Source organism: Humulus lupulus, chromosome 1, assembly GCF_963169125.1.
Source record: "Humulus lupulus chromosome 1, drHumLupu1.1, whole genome shotgun sequence".
In the NCBI taxonomy this organism is placed as follows: domain Eukaryota; kingdom Viridiplantae; phylum Streptophyta; class Magnoliopsida; order Rosales; family Cannabaceae; genus Humulus; species Humulus lupulus.
The window spans coordinates 128,127,955-128,150,400 of record NC_084793.1 but is presented as its reverse complement, the minus strand read 5'-3'; the positions used below and the strand labels follow the sequence as shown (position 1 = coordinate 128,150,400).

Sequence of the window (22,446 nt, the reverse complement as noted above, 5' to 3'; positions counted from 1 at the left end):
TTGAATAAATGTAAAGTATAGACTTGGAAATATTTATCACATTAAATAGAAATAAAAAAGAGGAAAAATCAATAAAATGTGTGTTGCATATCTAAAACCATAAAACGAAATTGAATTGAACTTACCTTCTGCTGCTTCTACAATTCTTCTCACAAACTCATCCTTTTTATTTATGCCTCGGAATTGCAATCGCATCAACTGTATCAATAACAGTGTATGTGGTAAAACCAAATATTAATTTTCACATTACAACATTAAGCAATTTATCAAAATCACATATTAAAATTGTAATAATGTGTAAAATTGCAGCTTTATAACAACAATCCAGACAACCAACCATTATTTTGGCATTCTAGAATATGAAATACACATATTTTATTGCTTCCTAAACTATCTCTTAACTAAGTAAACAACCAGTGAATCTAACACCCAAACTAACATAGAATGGAACGAATTCATAAACTCTCACCAAAATTTTCTGAAAAATAATTATAAATAAAAATTAGTAGTTTTAAAAGATTCTTAGCTAAAAAATAATCAAGTTAGATTTCTCTCCATCTGAATAAGAATTCCAACTAAATTTTATGACAAACAATATCAAGTGTAGTTTTACAGGGAAAATACAATAATTGTAGAAAGGTACATAAATTACAGTAAAATAACTCAAAATAGAAGGAATAATGTGCGTGTATATATGCACAGAGTTTGGAAGAAAATTCAATTAAAATGGAGGTTGACCAGAGCTAACCTGTAGTCCACCTGAAATTAAGTGCACATGGGAATCAATAAATCCAGGCACCACCATCATCAACAATCATTCATGACCATGAAATCACCCAATTTGAGTCATTTCCAAAAATGACTTCGATGAAAAAGTTATATCTGCAAAACAAATTTTCAAATAAAAGCGATTCTTTTTCTGTTCCTTAGAGCCCTTGTGGCTTTACCATTCTACTAATTTGGGTACTTAACTAAATTATACAAAACTTTTTCACCCTTGATTACCCAATAAAATCTGTAGAAACTACAATCAACATTACCGAAAATGTTCTGCTTGCATATGATATTGTTGATGGTGCACTAGAAAACTTGAATCTCTGAGCCTGATCTCTGCACATTGAAGAAACAATAGATGTATTAGTAGAGTTCAGATTGACCACTAGATTAAGATTGTATCTGCCAACTCAAATTCGGATGAGCGAGTATAATGGGACAAAACAAGCTAGCAAAGTTGTAGTTTAATATAATCTTACTTCTGTAGGGATGAAAGTACACCACAAAATATGGCATTTCAGGCAAAGAAACCTCAGATGTTTCATCCTCAGAGTTTACAACACTAATGTACGTTTCCTCGCCTAGATACCACGAGTTTATATTGTCTTTTCGAAGGTTCCACATGCCACTATTGTCTAGAGAAATCAAAATTATTGTCCAAGCTCTGGGAAAGACCTGTAACCAGTTGAAAAATTATTCTGTTAACAAGACATGATTCACTTCTGAAAGCACTAGTTGTTAATATTATTTAGTTGTGTTAGTTTGTCTGCTGAAGAGTTTGTTTTATGGATGTTAGTTTCATAACTACCCCCTCTGTACTACTCATTCTCTATATAAATAATGCTCTTGACTAACTCCTTTTAATGAGTTTAATTTAGGCACCATGAAAGTTAAGAAAAAAAACTGGTCCATGCACTATTTTACCGATCCCAGGAAACATCATTGTCATGACAAGAATCAAATGGAGGTTTTGCTGATCAAACTATTAAATTCAGTTATAGTTACAAGACAGGAGTACCTGTGTGGTGCTGCGAGCAACCCCGTCCCATTTGTTGCAAGTGTTTCTGCTGTTTTCTGTCCATCCATACTCCAAAATCCATACTATAGAAAAAAAAAGAGAAACTGTCCAACTCGTGTTCCTGACTTTTCCAATTTCAAAACAAGAAAAAATGGAAACGAAAAAAAAAAACAGAAGCAAAAGCTCACCCCACTACAAAAAATGCATAGCCATCCAAATGGTAGCCATCCAAAGAGAAACTGTCCAACTCGTGTTCCTGACTTTTCCAATTTCAAAACAAGAAAAAATGCAAACGAAAAAAAAAACAGAAGCAAAAGCTCACCCCACTACAAAAAATGCATAGCCATCCAAATGGTAGCCATCCAAAGAGAAACTGTCCAACTCGTGTTCCTGACTTTGCTCAAAATGTATTATACAAATTAAAACTGAAATTGAGATTGAGAATCGAATTATAAAATTTGTCAACTCTGTTAACTGTAATTGAGGGTTAGATATCTAAGAAACATAGAGAAGGGAAAAAGAATTTGGATTTAGCTCGTAAAGGTCTGAGTTTTTTTTTCCTTTCTCACTTACCAATTTCCATAGTTCCTCGAGAACCAAATGGAAAGAGATAAAGAGAGAAACTAAAAAAGAAGAGACAGGAAGTAGTACTGACCGAAGAGTTATAAGATGATTGTTTTCTGTAGAACATCAGAAACGGGGCTCTACAGTGGAATGGGTGCAGAATCGCGCCTGGGCTTGTGGAATCTAGGCCCTCGCTTGGTGCACACTCGGGGCTCTACAGTGGAACGGGTGCAGAATCGCGCTTGGTGGTGGTCCGCAAATGGAAGTTGCTGGGTCGAAGGCACGCAGTGGTGGGCTCGCACCTGGGGTCACTTGGTTCGGGGGTTGGGTTCACGGGTGCCTGAGATTTGGAACTTGGCTCAGAGAAAAAGGGTTGTGAGGATGGAGGTTAGGTGGTCGGAGCTGAGGATGATGGTTGTTACGAGAGTGGCAGCTAGGGCGAAGGGAAGGGAAAGAGACGAGAAGGAGAATGGGAAAAAAGGTATTGGGGTAGGCTGGTTCTTTTTTATATTTTATTTCTATGACTTTACCACTACTTTTTACATAGTATATATTATAATACATTTTCAAAAGACTTATAATTATGTGTTGTGGAAAGTAGTTTTTGGTGTAGTGAAGTATCCCCCGTTTATTGAGTTTTCATACAATAATAGTTACCAATCAACGATTGGAGTAGCTCCATATGAGATCACCCATTAATTGGGATGAGATGGGTGAGAAGAAGTATTTGGGACCGGAGATGCTTCAGAAGACTAATGAGGCTATCAAGAAGATTCGAGTTTGAATGCTCGCTTCACAGAGCAGAAAGAAAAGTTATGCTGATCCTAAGCATAGGGACTTGGAGTTCCAGGTAGGAGACCACGTGTTTCTGCGAGTCTCACCATTGCGGGGGGTGAGATGATTTGGGAAAAAGGGCAAGCTAAGCTCTAGATTCATTGGATCTTTTGAGATCCTAGAGAGGATCAGGCAGGTGACCTATAGATTGGCATTGCCACTGTCATTGTCGGGAGTTCATGATGTATTCCACATCTCTATGCTTTAGAAGTACGTCTCAGATACGAGTCATATGTTGAAGTATGAGGACTTGGAATTGAAAAAATATTTGTCTTATGAGGAGCAACCAGTTCAGATCTTAGACAGAAAAGACAAAGTTGTATGGAACAAGATGATTCCTCTAGTCAAAGTACTGTGGAGGAATAGCAGAGTCGAGGAAGCGACCTGGGAGCTTGAGTCAACGATGCAAGATCCGTATCTCGAGTTATTCAGGTAAATTTTGAGGACGAAATTCTCAGTAGGAGGGGATAGTTGTAACGACCCAAAATCACTAATAAGGCTTAAGGGCGTTGATTAGCGTGCCGGGAGGGCATAATTGGTATATGTGTTATTAAATGGTTAAAGTCATGATTAATATGATTGTATGAATATGTGTTATGCATGTCTATGAGTATTATATATGCATGTGGGCCCTTTATAGCTTATAAGGACATATTTGTGATTTTGGCCTGTTGAGGGCATAAATGTGATTATTTGCGATAAATTGTTAAGACAACATTATTATGTGGATATATTTAGAGCATATGGCTCGAGACGATCCTAGTGAGCGGATTAGCGAAATAATCACAGCAGGGTTTAATACTCAGCTTGGTGGGAGCCTATGGGTATTTTTGGGAATTTGGAGAATATTTAGGGAATTATTTGATATTGAATAAATGATTTGTAATTAGTTAAATATGGCAGGGTTAATTGGTTAATATTAGGAACATTTGAGGAATTAGCGGGAACTTGGGGAAAATGACTATTTTACCCTTAGAGCAACTAAAGGGTTAGGTATAACGAGGAAGGGCATAATGGTCTTTTGTTAACAAGGGATATATTATGTAACCACTTAGGACTAATTAAGAAAGAAGTAGAAACTTTCAGTGCTCTCTCTCTCTCTCATTTCTCTCACGATTTCTCTCATCTCTCTTACTTGTGCTTGGATGTTGAGGAAAATCTAAGGGAAACCAGTTGAGACCTAGGCTAATTTTTGGTTGGGAAGTCTTGAGGAATTGAAGTATTCATCGAGGAAGTTCAACTGGGAACTTAGGAGAACTAAGCTCAAGAATTGAAGGTTGTGGCTTCGGGTTAAGCAGCTAATTGAGGTAAGCTCTAGTCACTGAATTTGTTGAAGAATTTAGATTATTAGGATTGAATTTAAGCTGAGTGTTGGGTGATGATTCCTATTGAATTGAGGTATTGATTTTAGTATAATTGTTAGGAATTTTTATGTTTAAATGTGTGATTAAATTCTTAACTCGTAGTTGGGTTCAGTTTCTAGTTAGGAGGTTTTGCCAAGGTTGAATTTTGGAAAATTGGCTGGGAGAAGTGTGAAGAAAATCTAGAATTTCTAGGTTCGAAGGGGGCGCGTCGCGTCTCAGCTTAGGGGCGTCATGGCGCGTGTGCCCAGTAGGCCCTAGGTACACTCTAGGATGTGGGGGCCACCACGAACTTAATTGTAATGCCCCAAATTTCCTAATAAGGTTTAGGACCATGATTAGGAGGCCAGGAGGGCCATAATTGTTTTATTTTGCAATTAAGTGATTATATGCATGTTTAGGTGTATTAAATATGCATGTGAACCCATTTATGATTAATTGGGAGATTTTCATATTTTGGCCATTTTGGGCATATTTGGCATATATGGGGTATATGTGTGGTGCTTCTTTATTATTTGGTTATGCTAGGGTTACTCAACGCAAGACGACCCTAGGAGGTAAGCTAGTGGGAAAGTCACAACGGGATTTATACTTAACTCAGAGTGAGTCAAGGGGTATTTAGCACATTATAGGGTTATTGGGTAATGGGAATAAATATTTGATGATAAATTGGGAGTTAATAAAACCAGGGGGAAATTCTGGAAGTTTTGACTATTTTACCCCTGGGGACATTATCGGGACCCCGAACATTAGGATTTTCTTAAGGCTACTTAAGCTTGAAGTAACATGTTAAGAAATAAAAAGAACGTTCAAAACGTTCTCTCTCCCTCAAAGTTCCATTTTCAACATCTGATCGCATTTTCGAATGAAACTTGAGTTCTACGACTCGAATTCAAGCGAGGATCATGGCATAGCGATTCTAGGGAAGATTAAAAGCTTATTAGCCAGAGGATTTAGTTGGGAAACAACTCAATCGGAGGTAATTCAAGTTTTAAGTTCTAAGTTTTTAAATTTTTTAAGCTTGAATATCATTTTGTGTTTTGATGAGTTTTTTATTGATTTGAAGCTTGGGTTTTGTGGGTTTTGAATCATGGGGATGTTTGGGAACTTTGATTTTGGAATTTGGAGATGTTTGGGTAGATTTTTGGAAGGTTTTAAAATGGTAATATCGAGGAAAAATGGCTGGTTTGTGGTTGGGCCGCGACCCTGTTCTTGGGCGCCGTGGCCTAGGCTCGATGAAGAAGGTGGAGGTTGTTGAAAGGCCTGAGGGCCACGACGTTTGGGAGGTGGGGCCGCAGCGCTTGAGGTCATTTGTGGCGGAAGTGATGTTTTGATCATGGGAACTCAAACCTTAGGCCTCGGGATGGTTCCTACTACTCAGTTTAGTGGGATTCGATGTCCCGGAGGCTAGGTCTTGGTTCTGGGATTGGGTTTTAGAACTTGAACTCATTGAATCACCGTTTATGGTTGTGACTAGGTTATCACTAGAGTCTTGGAATCAGGATAGTGCCTGTGGCTCGTTTATTGGTAACCCATGCTTGGACCAGAGCTAAGAAAACTACACCCCGTATGTGATCCATGTGATGCACGAGAAACATGTGGTTAGGGCATGCCATGAATGTTAAATATGAGATTGATCAGAGCTTGAGTCTCTGTGTTTGTGCATGATCCTAATTATGCTAGCAATTATTAAGTAAGCATGCTGAATGCCCTACATTCGGATATTTGACATATGATTATGCCCGATAGCATTGCTTACGTGCCACTGACTTACTAGTCAGAATTGGCAATTTTGTCAGAACTGACTGTGAAAATGTGACTTACTAGTCAAGTTCAACAGTAGTACTGAGCACTAGTTGTGTGTTATTTACCTAAGAGTCAAGAGCGGCATAAGCATCATGAATGCAGAGCTGATAAAAGATTAGATCTAATCGACATCTGCATTGAATGACTCAACATGAGCATTAATGCCGGACTGACCCCAAGTTCGATGAAAACTAAAAGTGCTTTTCTAGTCTAAAGGCTAGTTACTTAGAGCCAGAGTCAGAAAGACTAAGGTGACCTACACGTCACATGGCTAGGAGGGTATGGGACCTCAGAGATTGACTTACTAGTCATCTGACCAAGATTGACTTACTAGTCATCTGACCGTGATAGACTTACTAGTCATCAACCTCAGAGTGAGAGACTTACTAGTCATCTACTCAGAGCGCAGGACTCCTGAACATTTATTTGAACTTATTTGCATGCGTGATTAAGGCTATTATTGCTAGGCATGCACTTTATGATTTGATGACATGTTATTACTGTTCATGAGCATATTGAGTTTTCTTGCTGGGCTTCGTCTCACAGATGCTATGTGGTGCAGGTAAAGGGAAAAGAAAGCTGGACCATCCTTGAGTTGGAGAGCTTAGGTGACGATGTGTACATATGCGGCTGCTCGACCGCCACGGCTGAGGGTTTAAAGAGGAACTAGGGTTAAACCCTATTTTGCGGCTTAGGTTGGCTGGTCTGTAAATATTTTGTTGTAATAAACCTTTAAATTTTATTTTTGGGATCCCAATGTATACAGTAAACGTTTTAGTGAAACGTTATATCTTAACCAAATTTTTTAACCCTAAACTGCTAATCATACTTAGTTACACGATTATGGCCAAATGAATCAATTAGCAAGTTTAGCAATGTTTAAAATGCACACCATAATGGTCCCTGGAGTTTAGGGCATTATATTAGGCGCTTGGGACAATTTCTACTACCCGGTTTAGTAGAAATTGAGGTCTCGGATGCTAGTTTTTGTCTCCTAAGTATTTATTTGGACTAGAAGTTGATGATGACCCATTGGCCACTCTGATAAGGTTTATCTCCAAGGGTCAGGACTGGGGATCATGCTCGGGACCATTCTATTATCTCCGCTCACAATTCAAGGTAAGAAAACCGCACCCTTGAGTGGTTGTAACGAGACTGAGATTCCCCACACTTGAACATGTATACTGTATGGCTAAATGATCTATTTGGCATATGAGAATGCACGGCCTAAGAGAGTCGGGGCTGATAATTTGCGCACAGGACGCGGCTCGGCCACTGTGAGCTAGGGTCAGCTAGATAAACACTGGACTCGGCCTAAGCAAGCCGGAGTCAGTGGAGTAAACAGAGGACGCGACCTAAAGGCGCCGACCCTGAATATTGTATATTGATTGAGATAAATTGTTGAATGTTTATGTTTACTGATATTAGTTTGATGTTTATGACTTGTTGAGTATTTGGATGACTATTTTATGATTAAATGATTATCATCACTGATTATGTATTACTGTTATTGTTTCCTTACTGGGCCTTGGCTCAAGGGTGCTACGTGGTGCAGGTAAAGGCAAGGGTAAGATGGATCAACCATGAGTTGGAGAGCTCTGGGGGCGAGGTGTACATTGTCAGCTACTCGTCCGTCATGACCGAGGGAAAGTACAGAGACAGAGCCTAAAATTTTTATTTTGCCTTTAGAGTGGCCACTCGATTGTATATAACTTTCGAGAATTTTGTAAATTTGTCTGTTAGACCCTGTTTTTGGGATCCCATGTACCAAACATCTATCTCAATGAAAATTGACCGTTTACGATCAAAATCTTTTAACGCTAACCTGATTGTTGACTTTAGGACCACACTTTTAATCAAATGACTTGATTAGAAAGTCCTGAACTATTTGAAATATACAATGTAATGTTCTTGGTGGTCCAGGGCGTTACACTTACATAGTGGACTCCAAGGCAAGGCTAGATCAACATGACACTCATCTCAACAATATTGAAACATGTTGTACTAATATGGGAGCTAAGATGAAGACAGTGGTAACACAAATGGGTCAATTGGCCAATACTAAAACGACTCAAATGTCTAGATCTTTTCCAAGTGATACAGAGAAGAATCCAAAAGAGTGTAATGCAATTACTTTGAGGAGTGGAAAATAATTGGACACTCCTACAGCTGAGAAGAAAAAGGTTGATGAGATTCTAATGAATGGTGAGAAAGAAGAAGACAAGAAAATTGAGGGGATTCCAAAGAAAGAGCCATGGGTGGCTAATCAGGGTTCAATTACTTTTCCGGATAACCCACCCAAGATTACTACTCCATTACAATTTCCTCAAAGATTTCACAATAAGGCAATTGATGAACAATTTGCAATGTTCTTGAATATTTTGAAGAAAATGCATGTTAACATTCCTTTTGTACATGCCCTTGAACAAATGCCACATTATGCTAAGTTTATGAAGGAGGTGATGTCTAAGAAGCGTAAGTTAGAGGATTATGAAATAGTGAAGCTAACGAAAGAATGCAGTGCCATTATCAAGAGACAATTACCAGAAAAGTTGAAAGATCTTGGAAGTTTTACGATTCCATGTGTTATTGGTGAACTACATATTGAGAAGGCCTTGTGTGATTTGGGTGCTAGTATCAATCTAATGCCTCTCTCTATCTTTCGGAAACTCAATCTTGGAGAGGTCACACACCCTACTATTTCCTTACAATTGGCGGATCGTTCTTTGACGTATCCTAGAGGTATCATTGAAGATGTTCTAGTGAATATTGGTAGATTCATTTTTCCAGTTGATTTTGTTGTGCTTGACATGGAGGAAGACCAAGAAATTTTGATAATCTTTGGAAGACCTTTCCTTGCAACCGGGAAAGCTATGATTGATGTTCGTGATGGCAACTTGATTCTAATGGTGAATGGCGAAGAAGTAAAGTTCAACATTAGTAATGCTATGAAGTTTCCCAAGGAGCAAGCAGATTGTAAGTGAGTGGATGTAGTTAATCCATGCTTAAGAGACTTTTTCAAGACCATGTTTCATAAGGATCCTTTGGAACTATGTTTGACAACGCCGATTTCTAAAGAGGACCTTGGAGTGGATTTGGGAATGAATGATATGTTGGTGGTTTATAGTGTCTTTGCTTTAGAAGCATTTCAGGTAGAAAAAGAGGTGTCTAAGAAGGAAGATATCTATAAGGTTCCAACTCTTGAAAAGAAAAGTTCGGAGAAAAAGAATACTACTAGTGATGGGCTTGTTCTGAAGAAATTACCCGCTCATCTTCAGTATGTAGTTTTGGGAGATGGATCTTCCAAACCTATAATAATTTCGGCATCATTGAATGAAGAAGATGAAAGGAAGTTGTTAGAAACTTTAAAGAGGTATTCATCCGCCTTTGCTTGGTCAATTTCAAATATTAAAGGCATTAGTCCAGCGATTTGTACGGACAAGATTCTTATGGAGGACTTTTATAAACCTTTTATTGAACATCAACGCCGTCTTAATCCAGCTATGAAAGAGGTTGTGAGAGCGGAAGTCTTGAAGATTTTGAATGCTGGAATTCTTTATGCCATTTTTGATGGTTCATATGTGAGTCCGGTTCAAGTGGTACTGAAGAAAGGAGGAATGGCAGTTGTAATGAATGAAAAGAATGAGTTGATTCTAACTCGTACTGTGACGGGGTGGAGAGTGTGTATTGATTATAGGAAGTTGAATAAGGCAACTCAAAAAGATCATTTTCCCTTGCCTTTCATTGACGAAATGTTAGATTTCTTGGTGGGCCATGATTTCTATTGTTTTCTAGATGGTTATTCGGGATATAACCAAATTGTTATTTCTCTGGAGGACCAAGATAAGACAACCTTTACTTTTCCATATGGTACGTTCGCCTTTCGTAGGATGCCATTTGGCTTGTGTAATGCACCAGCCAATTTTAAAAGGTGTATGATGACCATTTTCGTTGACTTAGTGGAGAAGATAATGGAGGTATTTATGGACGATTTTTCAGTTTTTGGTTCCTCGTTTGACTCTTGTTTGTGCAACCTTGGGATAGTTCTCAAAAGATGTGTGGAGACCAATCTTGTTCTTAATTGGGAGAAATGCCATTTCATGGTTAAGGAGGGGACTGTACTTGGGCATCAAGTTTCTTCTTTGTGTTTGGAGGTGGATAAAGCAAAAATTTCCACTATTGAGACCTTACCACCACCAACTAATGTGAAGGTGATTTAATGTGTTTAAGGCCATGCTGGTTTCTATAGGAAATTTATTAAAGACTTCTCTATAGCGACAACATCTATTGCGACGACTCCAAAGTCGTCGTTGTTGCTGTATGTAGTCGAAATCCACGAAAAAAATCTTTTTTTTTTTAATTTATTAAAAAAATAAGCTACGACGACTCACCTTGTCCCTGTAGGGTCTTTAACAACACACGACCAGGTCCTCCAAATTCTTGATACCCTACAGCGATGACGCATCGTCGCTGTAGGGTATCAGGAAATTTGGAGGGAACAGGAGGCGGGAAATGACTCTATGGTGACGACATAGGAAGTAATTTATCTATAGCGACGACTTGTCATCGCTGTAGAATGGGGAGGGAACACAACTTCCCATAGTGGGTTGCCTATTTGCACCCCCCTATAGCGATGACCTGTCGTCGCTGTAGAGTCATCGTGGAAAAAATGAGGGAAATATGTTATTCTAGAGCGACGACATGTCATCGCTGTAGGATAGGGAGGGAACTTAATCGCCAAGAGTTGGTTTCCTATTTTCACTCCCTATGTCGTCGCTATAGAGTCTAATTTAATCCACTGGTCAGTTATTTTGTACTCTATCGCGACGACATTTCGTCGCAATAGGGCCCAAAAAAAAACGTGGGAAAGTGAAGTGCCAAAAAATTTAAGTCAAATTTCATTGCTTATAGGGACGACATGTCATCACTGTAGGGTAGACACGTAGCACACGAGAGGATTCGTGTACTATTCATCTTGCCGTTTGAGTGAAACGGTGCGTTCAACCTTGGCGACGACATTTCATTGTCGTTGCTACAGATCCCAGCGATATAATCCCCCAGGCAGAGCCTTTCTTCCTCATTTCTGGTGATTTTTCTCCAAAACAGAGACGTTTCTCTGTGTTTTCCTCCGCCGCCCAACGCCGCCCAAGGAGTTTGACGACATTTTTGGCCCTGCAGTGTTAAGGTTAGTTCCTTTATACCTAATAATGTAGTTATTTCTTTTAAATTTATATATTTTTTATGATTATTTGTGTGTATTGTAATGGGTTTGTTAAATTTTTTATTGATTTTTTTTGTTTTCATATTGTATTGGAGCATCTCAAGCCTTTGCCCAATTCATTGATATCATCATGAGCCTTTGGGTACTGTTTGTAATTTTTATTTTTATTTTATTTTGTTATTGATTAGTATATTAATTGATAAATGTTTGTTAAATTTTTTGTTGTTTTTTCAGATTGCATTGGAGTGTTTGGATATAATCTCTAGCTTTTGGGTATTGTTTCCAATTTTTTTTTTATATTTTTTTGTTTTGATTTGTGATTATTAGTGTATTGACAAATAATGATAGTTAATTTGTATACATAAATAGATTTTAAATTAAATTTTTATGTTTGTTAATTTTATAGTTAATTTGATATTAAGTTATGAAAAAAATTTAGGTTAGATTAATTTTTTGTTTTAAATTGTATGTATGTTAGGTTAAATAAAATTTGTGTTTCGAATTATATATATGTTAGGTTAGATAAATAATATGCTTATTTGAGAATATGTTTATAACATGTTTTTGTTGTCTATTTGTGAATTCAAATGATTGTCTTAAATTTTATGTATGTTTTGGGATTGATTTATATGTTTATATGCAGATTTTAAATTTTGGGATATACTAGATTACAGCTGTTATGCTGTTGAAATTTTTTTCGATTTAGAAAAACTAAACATTACAAAATAGGTTTAAAGTTAGTGTGTTTAAAATTTTTAGTTAATAAATTTTAAAGCAATTAATAAAAATTAATTATAAAAATTATAAATTATAAATTAAAACAATAATTTTACAAGTATAACACTTTAGTAATATTTTTTTATAAAATAATTTGAAATTAAAATGATCATCTTGAATGGTAATTTAATAAATTTATAATTAAATATTTGTTTATTTAATTAATTTTATAATATATTCATAAAATTTGATAATATATGTAGATAAAATAGGTAATTAAGTTAGCTTTAATCTTAAAATTAAGTTAAAATTAAAATAATAAAACTTTATTGTTATTTTTTTAAAATAAAAATAGAAAATTATATTAAGAATTTGATAATTATTAAATAACATAATAATAATTATAATTAAATACTTTATTATATAAGGAAACTTTGTAATACATTCATAACTAACAATAATATATATTCATGAAATTTGATAATATATGTTCATAAAATTTAATAATTTATTCATAAGATTTCACAATTTACTTGAAAAAATTAGTGTTTTGGTGATAAAAAAATTATTAGGAAATAAAGGTAGTTTTTTATGATTAGTACATTGTGATATTTTATGTTCCACTTGAATCAGTTATGATGATTTACATGAGTTGGATAACTAATAAACGATGTAACTATGATGAGTATTGGAATGGTCTTCAAGCATTTATAAAAATGGCCAAGAATCATGTGAATGCTTCAAGAGAAGTCAAATGCCCATGTGTTCAGTGTGTCAATATGTTGAATCAGAAACTGGATGTGGTGGAGGTTCACATACACAAATATAAGTTTCTGCAACGATACGTGAAGTGGACCTACCACAGTGAAGTTGATATGCCCCCAGTAGTGGACGGCGGGGCTCTAGTGAATGATGAGGTGATTGACATCATCAATGATGTTATTGGTGAACAAGACACTCACGAAGAAGGCATAAATGAAGGAATTTGAATTTGATGACATGTTTCAAGAGATCGAAGCTGAGTTATACCCTAGTTGTACTTGGTTGTCTGCCTTGAACTTCTTGGGGAAGATGATGCACATGAAAGTTATGAATAAATTGACAAATAGTTCCTTTGACAAACTTTTGAGGTTTATGAAATTTTCATTCCGAAGGAGAATAAGATTCTTGCTTCATTCTATGATTCTAAGAAAAAAATGAGGAAGTCAGGGTTACGTTGTGGAAGGAGAATTCCCAAAAATAGAGTTGTCCTGTATGTGGTGAGAGCCGATGGGTTGACAAAGACACAAAGAGGAAAAAAGTCGCCCACAAAGTGTTGCGGTACTTCCCATTGAATCCTAGACTGAAGCGTCTTTATGGTTCACGGCAGACAACAAATGATATGAACTAGCATAGTACAGGACGGTCGAAAGAAGATGGTGTGATGCACCATCCTATTGATGGGGGTGCTTGGAAACAATTTGATTTCAGATATCCTGATTTTTCCAAAGAGCCCAGAAACATTCGATTGGGTTTGACCGCTGATGGTTTTAATCCATTTGGTAACATGAGTCTATCTTACAACATGTAGCCAGTAATATTCTGGACATACAATATGGCTCCTTGGTTGTGCATGAAAGATTCATCATTCATGCTTACCTTATTGATTCCCAGTCAGAAATCACCTGGGAAGGACATGGATGTCTTTTTTAGGCCTGTGGTCGATGAATTGAAGGAGTTGTGCGATGAAGTAGTTCAAACTAGAGATGTTGCAACGAATAGTGTATTTAGAATGCATGCAACACTATTATGGACTATCAATGATTTTCCAGCTCGTAGTAGTTTTTCTGGTTGGAGTGGCCAAGGATATATGGGATGTCCTTCATGCTACGAAGGCATTCCTTCATGTTTGGTAATCAGGAAGACGACTTATGTTGGTCATGGAAGATTCTTATCTTATACGCATAAGTGGAGGAAGAGTCGCTTGTTTGATGGGAATTATGAAAAAGGACGTCCTCCAAGAAAATTCAATAGTCAAGACATACTCGAATAATTTGCGCATGTTCCAGATCGTTTTCTGAGTAAACATGTCAGTTTCGGGGGTGTGAAAAGAAATTGAGATCCAAAAGAGCTTAATTGGAGTAAAAATAGTATTTTCTTTGAACGTGATTACTCGTCCAAACTTGAATTGAAGCACAATTTAGATGTGATGCTTATAGAGAAAAATGTTTGCGACAGTTTACTCGGTACTTTTCTTATGAATGAGAAATCTAAAGACACCACCAACGCACGAGTAGACTTGAAGAATTGGGGTATCCGAGAATAGTTGCACCTCAAGGAAGATGGGTCAAAGTTGATCAAACCACATCCTATGTACTCTTTTACACCAGATGATAGACGATCTTTTTGTCCATTCATAAAAGGAGTTAGACTTCATGAAGGCTTCGATTCAAATTTCTCTAGGAAAGTAACTGACAATGATGGCAACATTGTTGGGTTAAATCCTGTGATTATCACATTCTTATGCAATGTTTGTTGCTAGTAGGAGTTTGAGGCTACTTGGATAAGTCTATTTCAAAAACAATCGTTGAGCATTGCAATTTATTTAAGCAAATTTGTTCTTGCACATTGGTTGTTAAGGACATGGAGAATGCAGAAGATCAAGTGATACAAAGTTTGTGAAAGTTGGAGTTAATTTTTTCTCCAGCATTTTTTTGACAATAAGAAGCTATCCTCGGAGGACCAGTTTACATGAGGTGGATGTATTCATTTGAGTGATATATGAAGAAGTTAAAAAATTATATCAGGAATAAGGCACACCCTGAAGGTTCTATAGCAGAGGGTTATGTTGGCGATGAAGCTTTGAATTTTTGTTCGCAATATCTTCAGGGCGTACAGACTAAAGTTAATCGTCCGGAAATAAATGTGGATATTGTTATTCCTAAAAGACTGTTGTCAGCTTTTGAATCACAATGTCGTCCAAGTAGCAAAAACAAAATCATATCCCTTGACTATCTTAATCGAAAAGAAGCGGAGTGGTTTGAACTCAACAATTGCCCTGAAATCAAACCATATATGGAGTAAGTAGCGCAACACATAAATGAATTCATTAAATTTAATTCATAGAAATTTTTTATCTTACCTTAATCCTTGTGCTATACATTGAATGCCTTTCAGAAAATTCAAACATAAATCTTCAAAAATATTTCCCTAGCTGGTTTAAATTGAACGTAAATTATCGAAACTGTAGAATTCTTACGAAATTCGTATCGATTAATACTCATCTCATTGTGTTTTATTTTTTTGTGTCATACTCTATAGATGGGTCGTTTGCGATAAGTACAGTCAATTGAGTGTACTGATGAATTATTTGCTTTAGCAAACAGGTCCAATCAGAATGCATACTCCTACACTGCTTGCATTGTTAACAGTGTGAAGTTTTTGGTACATAGTTGTGACAAAAGACATACCACTCAAAATAGTGGAGTGTCGATGCCAGGAACCGATGGTTTCAATTTCTATGGCCAACTTGAGGAGATTGTAGAGTTATGCTATTCCCATGGTTATTCGGTAGTATTATTTCGATGCAAATGGTTCAACACCGATGAAAGCAAGGGTCAAAATGTGACTGAGAATAACATAACTAGTATCATTATTAATTCTGAATGATACAAGAACGAGTAGTTTATTCTCGCCACTCAAGCAAAACAAATTTTCTACTTGGAAGATCCTTCAAGAAACAAAAATTGGAAGGTAGTAGAAGAAGTCAATCATTGAAAGATCTGGGATAATCCAAGTATCGATGATGACAACGAGGTAGATGTCGTGCATGATAACACTTCATCAAATTTGTACTCGATGTGGAATTAGGAGAGTTGGAGATTAAGCATTTGGATCGACCTAGTCACACCAGCATAATTGGGGAAACGTCTCGATCTGCTCCGGATATGGATGATGATTTCATCAATGAGGATTGTGATGACGAAATTAGTGAAGATGATTTAGAAAGTACAGATGATGATGTAAGAATCAACATTGATGAGGAATAATATTTTCTTTGCATATTCATATTTGTATGTTTAATGTGTATGTTGTAATTTCAAGACTTTTCAATCAATATATGACTTTTATCAACAATGTTTGTCTTTCAATAGTTTCAAATGCGTTACCGAAATTATTTAAGGTATGTAATTAACCTCCAACTATAACTGATTTTAAGTTAATAATTATTTAAACTTCAAAGATATGTCTGCTACTGTTGCTCGTTTGCATGGCGGTGTTGGAGCAGGTGATCCTCCTCCAGATCCCACGCCAGTTCCTGCTTCCTGTGAGATAGATAATATACTATAATTAGTCTATCTTTTACCAATAAATGACAAATTATTATTATTTTATTGTTTAATTAACATATGCAGCGACTGCCGCAAGAAGAAGAGGTCGGTCTCGATCTAAAAATTTATAGCAGCTCATCAACGACAATAAAGGTTCGCTGGCTCTACAATTTGATCTGAAGGAGGGAACCTACAAAACAGTTGGTGATTTTGGGACATTGTTCGTGAGACTTATTAGTAACCTTATTGGTCACCATTTCCCGTTATATTATGACTCATGGCAGAGTGTTCCGGATGAGCACAAGATAGGATTGATGCAAAAGTTTGAGGTAAATTTATCAACTTATTCACATATAATGTTTTGTTTTATTATTTAAAAAATCTAAACATATTTTTAAGGAATTTTTCATTTTTCCTTGAGCTCTCCCTTAGTGGCGACTGATAGAGACTGAGATTGAGCTAGAGTTTCAGGATCGCTACAAGGATAAAAAAAAGGTCGCAAGGAAAGACACTTCAATTAACATGGAGGGTATGATGATATCGAGACAGCCAGAAAGAATCCACTGGAGGACATGGACAACGAGAGTTGGTAGAAGTTGGTTGACATTTTCACCACTCCAAAGTTCATGACACGCTCAAAGGAAAATATTGCCAACAGAGCAAAACAGAAGTATCCAAGTCTCCATGGATCGACTTCTTATGCTTCTGCTCGATTTAAGAAGGTAAATAAAAGTATAGATTATTTGACATATTTTAAGTTATCTTAATAACAATTTCAATAATTAATAGAGATTTTGTTAAATTTTGTTTTTTTAAAGATGAATCTTCAGACTAAGGAATTGCTCAGTATTATCGATACATTCCATGACATGCACAATCATCCAACACGTGGATGGGTGAACACACTACAATAAGAACGGGCTTTCCCGACAATTTTTTACTGTCGCTATTGAGCAATGATGACAATCGACTAACTATCGTATTTTCCTATGTCGGTGTAGGGGTAGCTACGCTGACAGTTAAACACTGTCGCCGTTGCTGGCAACGCAGACAGTTTAACACTGTCATCGTTGCTGGAAACGCCGACATTTAAAGACTGTTGCCATTGCTGGCAACGCCGACAGTTAATAGGTATCGTCGTTGCTGGAACGCTGACAGTTAATAGGTGTCGCCGTTGCTGGAAACGTCGACAGTTATTAGGTGTCGCCCTAACATTAAATTTATATATATATAAATAATAATTTTTTCGATATATATTTTTTAAAACTTTTAATTATATTTTTAATAATTGATGTTTAATATAAATTTAAATAAAAAAATTACTCACATAATTAATTATTATTATCATAACCTATAAAAAAATTATTTTTATCATAATAAAAATTCATATACATACAACATTTATTCATACAATTGAAATGTACATAATACATCAAATCCCCATGAGACTAAATAATTCTCAATAAAAATTCATTATAAAATTATAAATCCATAAACTTCAAAATAAATAATACAACAAATCTCAACAAGACAACATAATTCTCTTCTCCAAATCACTGCAAACTCAATCATATTTCTTTTCTCAATATTCTTCCTAATAAAAAGTCAATCCTATGATATTCCCTGCACCAATGAATTAGAGACTTCAAATTATAATTAAATAGTATATCTTACCATAATATATTAACGAATGAATGAGATAACCAACAATAAAAATATGTAAAATTAGTTGATTAATCCCTCTTAGAGATTATTAAACAAAAATTGACCATGTAAGATTGCTGACAAGGTTTAAGGCGATTGGGAGACCAATGGTGTTGTGAATTACAGTATAACAAAATTCTTAACTTAATAATAGAATATCCCCAATTTAATCATCATAAGAATTTTAGAAAGAAAAAAGAATGACTTATTATGAGAATTTATGACACTTTGTATGTTTTTAAAAATATAATAGCACTAAGTTCTATAATCACCAACATACTAAGCATACTCATTATTTTAACATCATTGGCAAAAAAAAAATGAATCCCATAATTATAATTAACCATAATAATACCAGAAAGAAATATCAAACAAAAACATATTTATATATAGATATATATATATGTAACAAAATCAGTGAATGTAAAAAATGAATCACAAAAAAGAACTTAATTACAATAATACACACATTTACTCTAAATCTGAATAAACATAACAAAATCAAAGGCAACGTATCCAACAAAAAACATATATACTAAAATTAACAAATCTAAAAAAAATTAAGCACTGACATCAAAATACAAATATATCATAAAGTTGATTAACATAACAAGATAATAAACAAAGTCTTCAGCACTAACAGAGTAAACACAACACAAATGTGCCATAGAATACCAAATATAAAATTATATACAGAGTACCAAAAGCCACCAATAGATTAGTCTATATACACCCTCAATCTGAATAAACATAACAAAATCAGAAGCAAAGTATCCAATAAAAAATACAAATACATAATATACACTAAAATCAATAAATCTAAAAAAATTAAGCACTAACACTAAAACAAAAATATACCCCAAAGTAGATAAATCTAATCCAACCAAGCTTGTAATCCAGAAATACAAGAAATGTCCAGAGTTAAAATGAAACAGCGATGAGGAGAACACAAATAAGAAAATTTAGCATGCTAAATACAAAAATCAAATTACAATTGAAGGACCAAATTTGTAATGTCACTAATCTCAAAGTTACTAAATGGAGAAATCCTGGGAAAAGTACAGAATTTAATCACAATCTTAGATCAAATAACATAACTCAAAAAAAGATCAGATTCGAAACATAAATACAAAACAGAAAAATCAATCACAGACTAGCATAATAAGAAAAAAAGAACACATCAAAATTTTTAATACACAACTAATATCTCACTCACAAGCCATAACAAGAGTTTCACAAAGTTGAGAGTTGGAATTGCACATAATGCTTATCTGATAGCAAAATAGATATAAAACCCAGGATTACAATAAATATTTATATAAATAACATGGATAAAATTGAAATACATAAACTGACAAATCAACAACAATATATAAGAATCGTGCACAAATAAATTAAGAGCATCTAAAACAAAGCATAACAAAATACCTCAGAATTATACTTCATCATAAAACCTTCAGATTAATGGGGATTTAATCAACATAATCATACAGTTTTACCTCCAAGCCACCTAGCCAACAGTCCTAAAATCTTAAAGCCACCAAGCCTAATCCGGAAACCTTAGAGCCACCAAGCCAAATCTGAGAACAACAGAGCACCAAGCCTAATTTGAAAATGTCAACGCTACCAGGAGCACATAAAACTCTCAAGGCCATTTAAACCAACACAAAAATCAGAAATCCTCCAAACAAATTAAGCCTTGTGAATCAATACAAATATATATAAAAAATACTAATGATAATCAGAGGAATACCAGCACCTTCTTCACAAAATCATAAAGCCAGTATAAAAATTAAAGAATGCAAAAAAATGTTTACGGCTTATAGATCCTTAATCGTCGAGGGATGAGAGAAATTTATGAAGGCAACAATTAATTTTGATGATGGCAAAGACCAGTAGGCCATTGGAACAAAGTTGGTGGCTCAGATTGTTCTTGAAGGAGGCAGTGACTCAGTGATTCTTGAAATGAGGCAACTCCAAGTTTTGGTGAAGGGACAACAAAGAAGGAATGAGGCGACATAGAAGAAGGAAGGAGGTGACAGTGAAGGAAAGAGGCGATTCATTACAGATTGAAGGAAGGAGGCGGTGAAAAATTAGAGAAGAAGAAGATCGAATACAGAGTTCGTGCGGCACAATGAGGGGAAGAGAAAAGTTTAGGGGTTTTAGGTTTTAATTAGGTTTTGACACATATTAAATCTAGTATTATAATCATATTTAATAAATATAATGATAAATAACTTAAAAATGCATATGATGAAGGCAGATGAGGTGAAAACTTAATATGATTTTAGACACATCATCAATAAATTTACAAAAGTATAAAAATAGAGAGGGAAAGATGAGCGGGAAATACAAAATAATTTCCCTCCAATATATATATGTAGCTAAAGACCTTTACCTAACAATATAATTTGTAGAAAAGAATCTATCCGAAAAAAAATTATATTAACGAAATAATTACCTACCAATGACCTTTACTAAAATATATTTGGTAGGTAAAAATATATTTTACCTACCAATACATATATGTAGGTAAATTATGCGTAACTAAATGTCAAATTTTTTAATATCATAGTAAATTTAATTTTTGATATAAAAATTATTATAAATACAAAAGTTAATAATATGAAAAATTTAGAAACAAAAAAAAATGTAGTTTTAAAAGTTTTTAATAAATACATAATTTTTATAAATATGTATTTACATAATTTAGTTTATTTTTAAAATTATATTATTCATTAATTGTATTTTTAGATTTTTTATTTGAATTTTGGCGACATTTTATGACTATTGGCATTGGTCTTGAGTTAACTGTCGGCGTTGGGGTCAATAACAACAATTTTTGACTGTCGGCATTGCTCCAATACGTTTTTATAAAAAATTATTTAAACATATATATTAAAAAAATCATAACTAATAAATTTATATATTAAAGTTTTTTACAATATTTTTCCAATTAATAAAACAACTCTTTTTTAACTAATTCAAAATTTATAATTATGTTCAAGAATAATATAGTTAATTTTATAAATATGTTAAACAATAATAAATTTAAAATTTTATATAAAAATTATTATAAATAAAAAAGTTAATAATATGAAAAATTTAGAAACAAAAAAAATCTAGTTTTAAAAGTTTTTAGTAAATACATAATTTTTATAAATATATATTTACATAATTTAGTTTATTTTTAAAATTATGTTATTCATTAATTATATATTTAGAATTTTTATTTGAATTTTGGTGACATTTTATGACTGCCGGCATTGGACTTTTATTAAATGTCGGCGTTGGGGTCAATAGCAACAACGTTTAACTGTTGGCATTGGAGTTTTATGAACTGTCGGCATCGGTCTCAAATTAACTGTCGATGTTGGGTTCAATAGCGACAGTCAAAAGCAATGGTGACAGTTATTAGCTATCGGTGTTGGTCTCTATGCCTACAGTTTTTAACTGTCGGCGTAGAGTCCTGCTAAGCAATTACAACAGTCAACTCTGTTGACTGTCGTGGTTGGGTGTCGGGAAAGCCCATTTTTTTAGTAGTGACACGAATACTAATGATGCATATGTAAGTAACCCGTCTAAGTTTTGTATATATGTATATTATTCAATTATATAATGTATTAATTGTCTTGCTTCTAAACTGCAGGATGCCTTGGAGCAAGAAGTCCAGACACAATCCCAATCCCAATCCCAATCTTAATCTGAATCTTTAATAGGAAGTCTCACTGTCAATGAGACACAAGTCGTCTCAAAGGTACTAGGTCAACGTTGTGGCCACAACCAAGGTATTGGACGCAAGTTGAAGGGCACTAGTACCTTTGCCTCAAGTATCACTGGATCCTCTTCACAATCAGAGGCATCACCATTTCCGTCCACCATAGTCGGCCCTCCAACGGTACCACCTGAGGCTTTCTAGTCCATGATTCAACACTTCAGTCAAGCTTTTATGACCTAGAACAACAACTTCCAGCAAATGCAACAATTTTTGCAAGCAACAAATTCTAACATCCAAGCTCCATAATTTCAGCTTGTCAAACTTTCATGATGGAAAACTTTCATGAATATGATACAGTCCATGATGGCAAACTTTCAACCACAACAACCCGATGATAATGATTTTGGAATTGATTTGGA

The 22,446-nt window shown here is 34.9% G+C and overlaps 1 long non-coding RNA gene across 2 annotated transcripts; it reads right to left on the bottom strand.

Annotated features, from left to right (window-relative positions):
* Positions 1-17,994: 17,994 nt before the first annotated feature.
* Positions 17,995-20,488, bottom strand: LOC133797691 (uncharacterized). 2 transcript variants are annotated; one of them, XR_009875679.1, is made up of 2 exons: positions 19,738-20,488; positions 17,995-18,228 (listed from the first exon to the last, which is right to left on the bottom strand). It is a non-coding gene; the product is annotated as an uncharacterized LOC133797691 (long non-coding RNA). The 2 variants fall into 2 exon arrangements; XR_009875680.1 differs by having other exon boundaries at positions 19,809-20,488.
* Between the last annotated feature and the right edge of the window lie 1,958 nt (positions 20,489-22,446).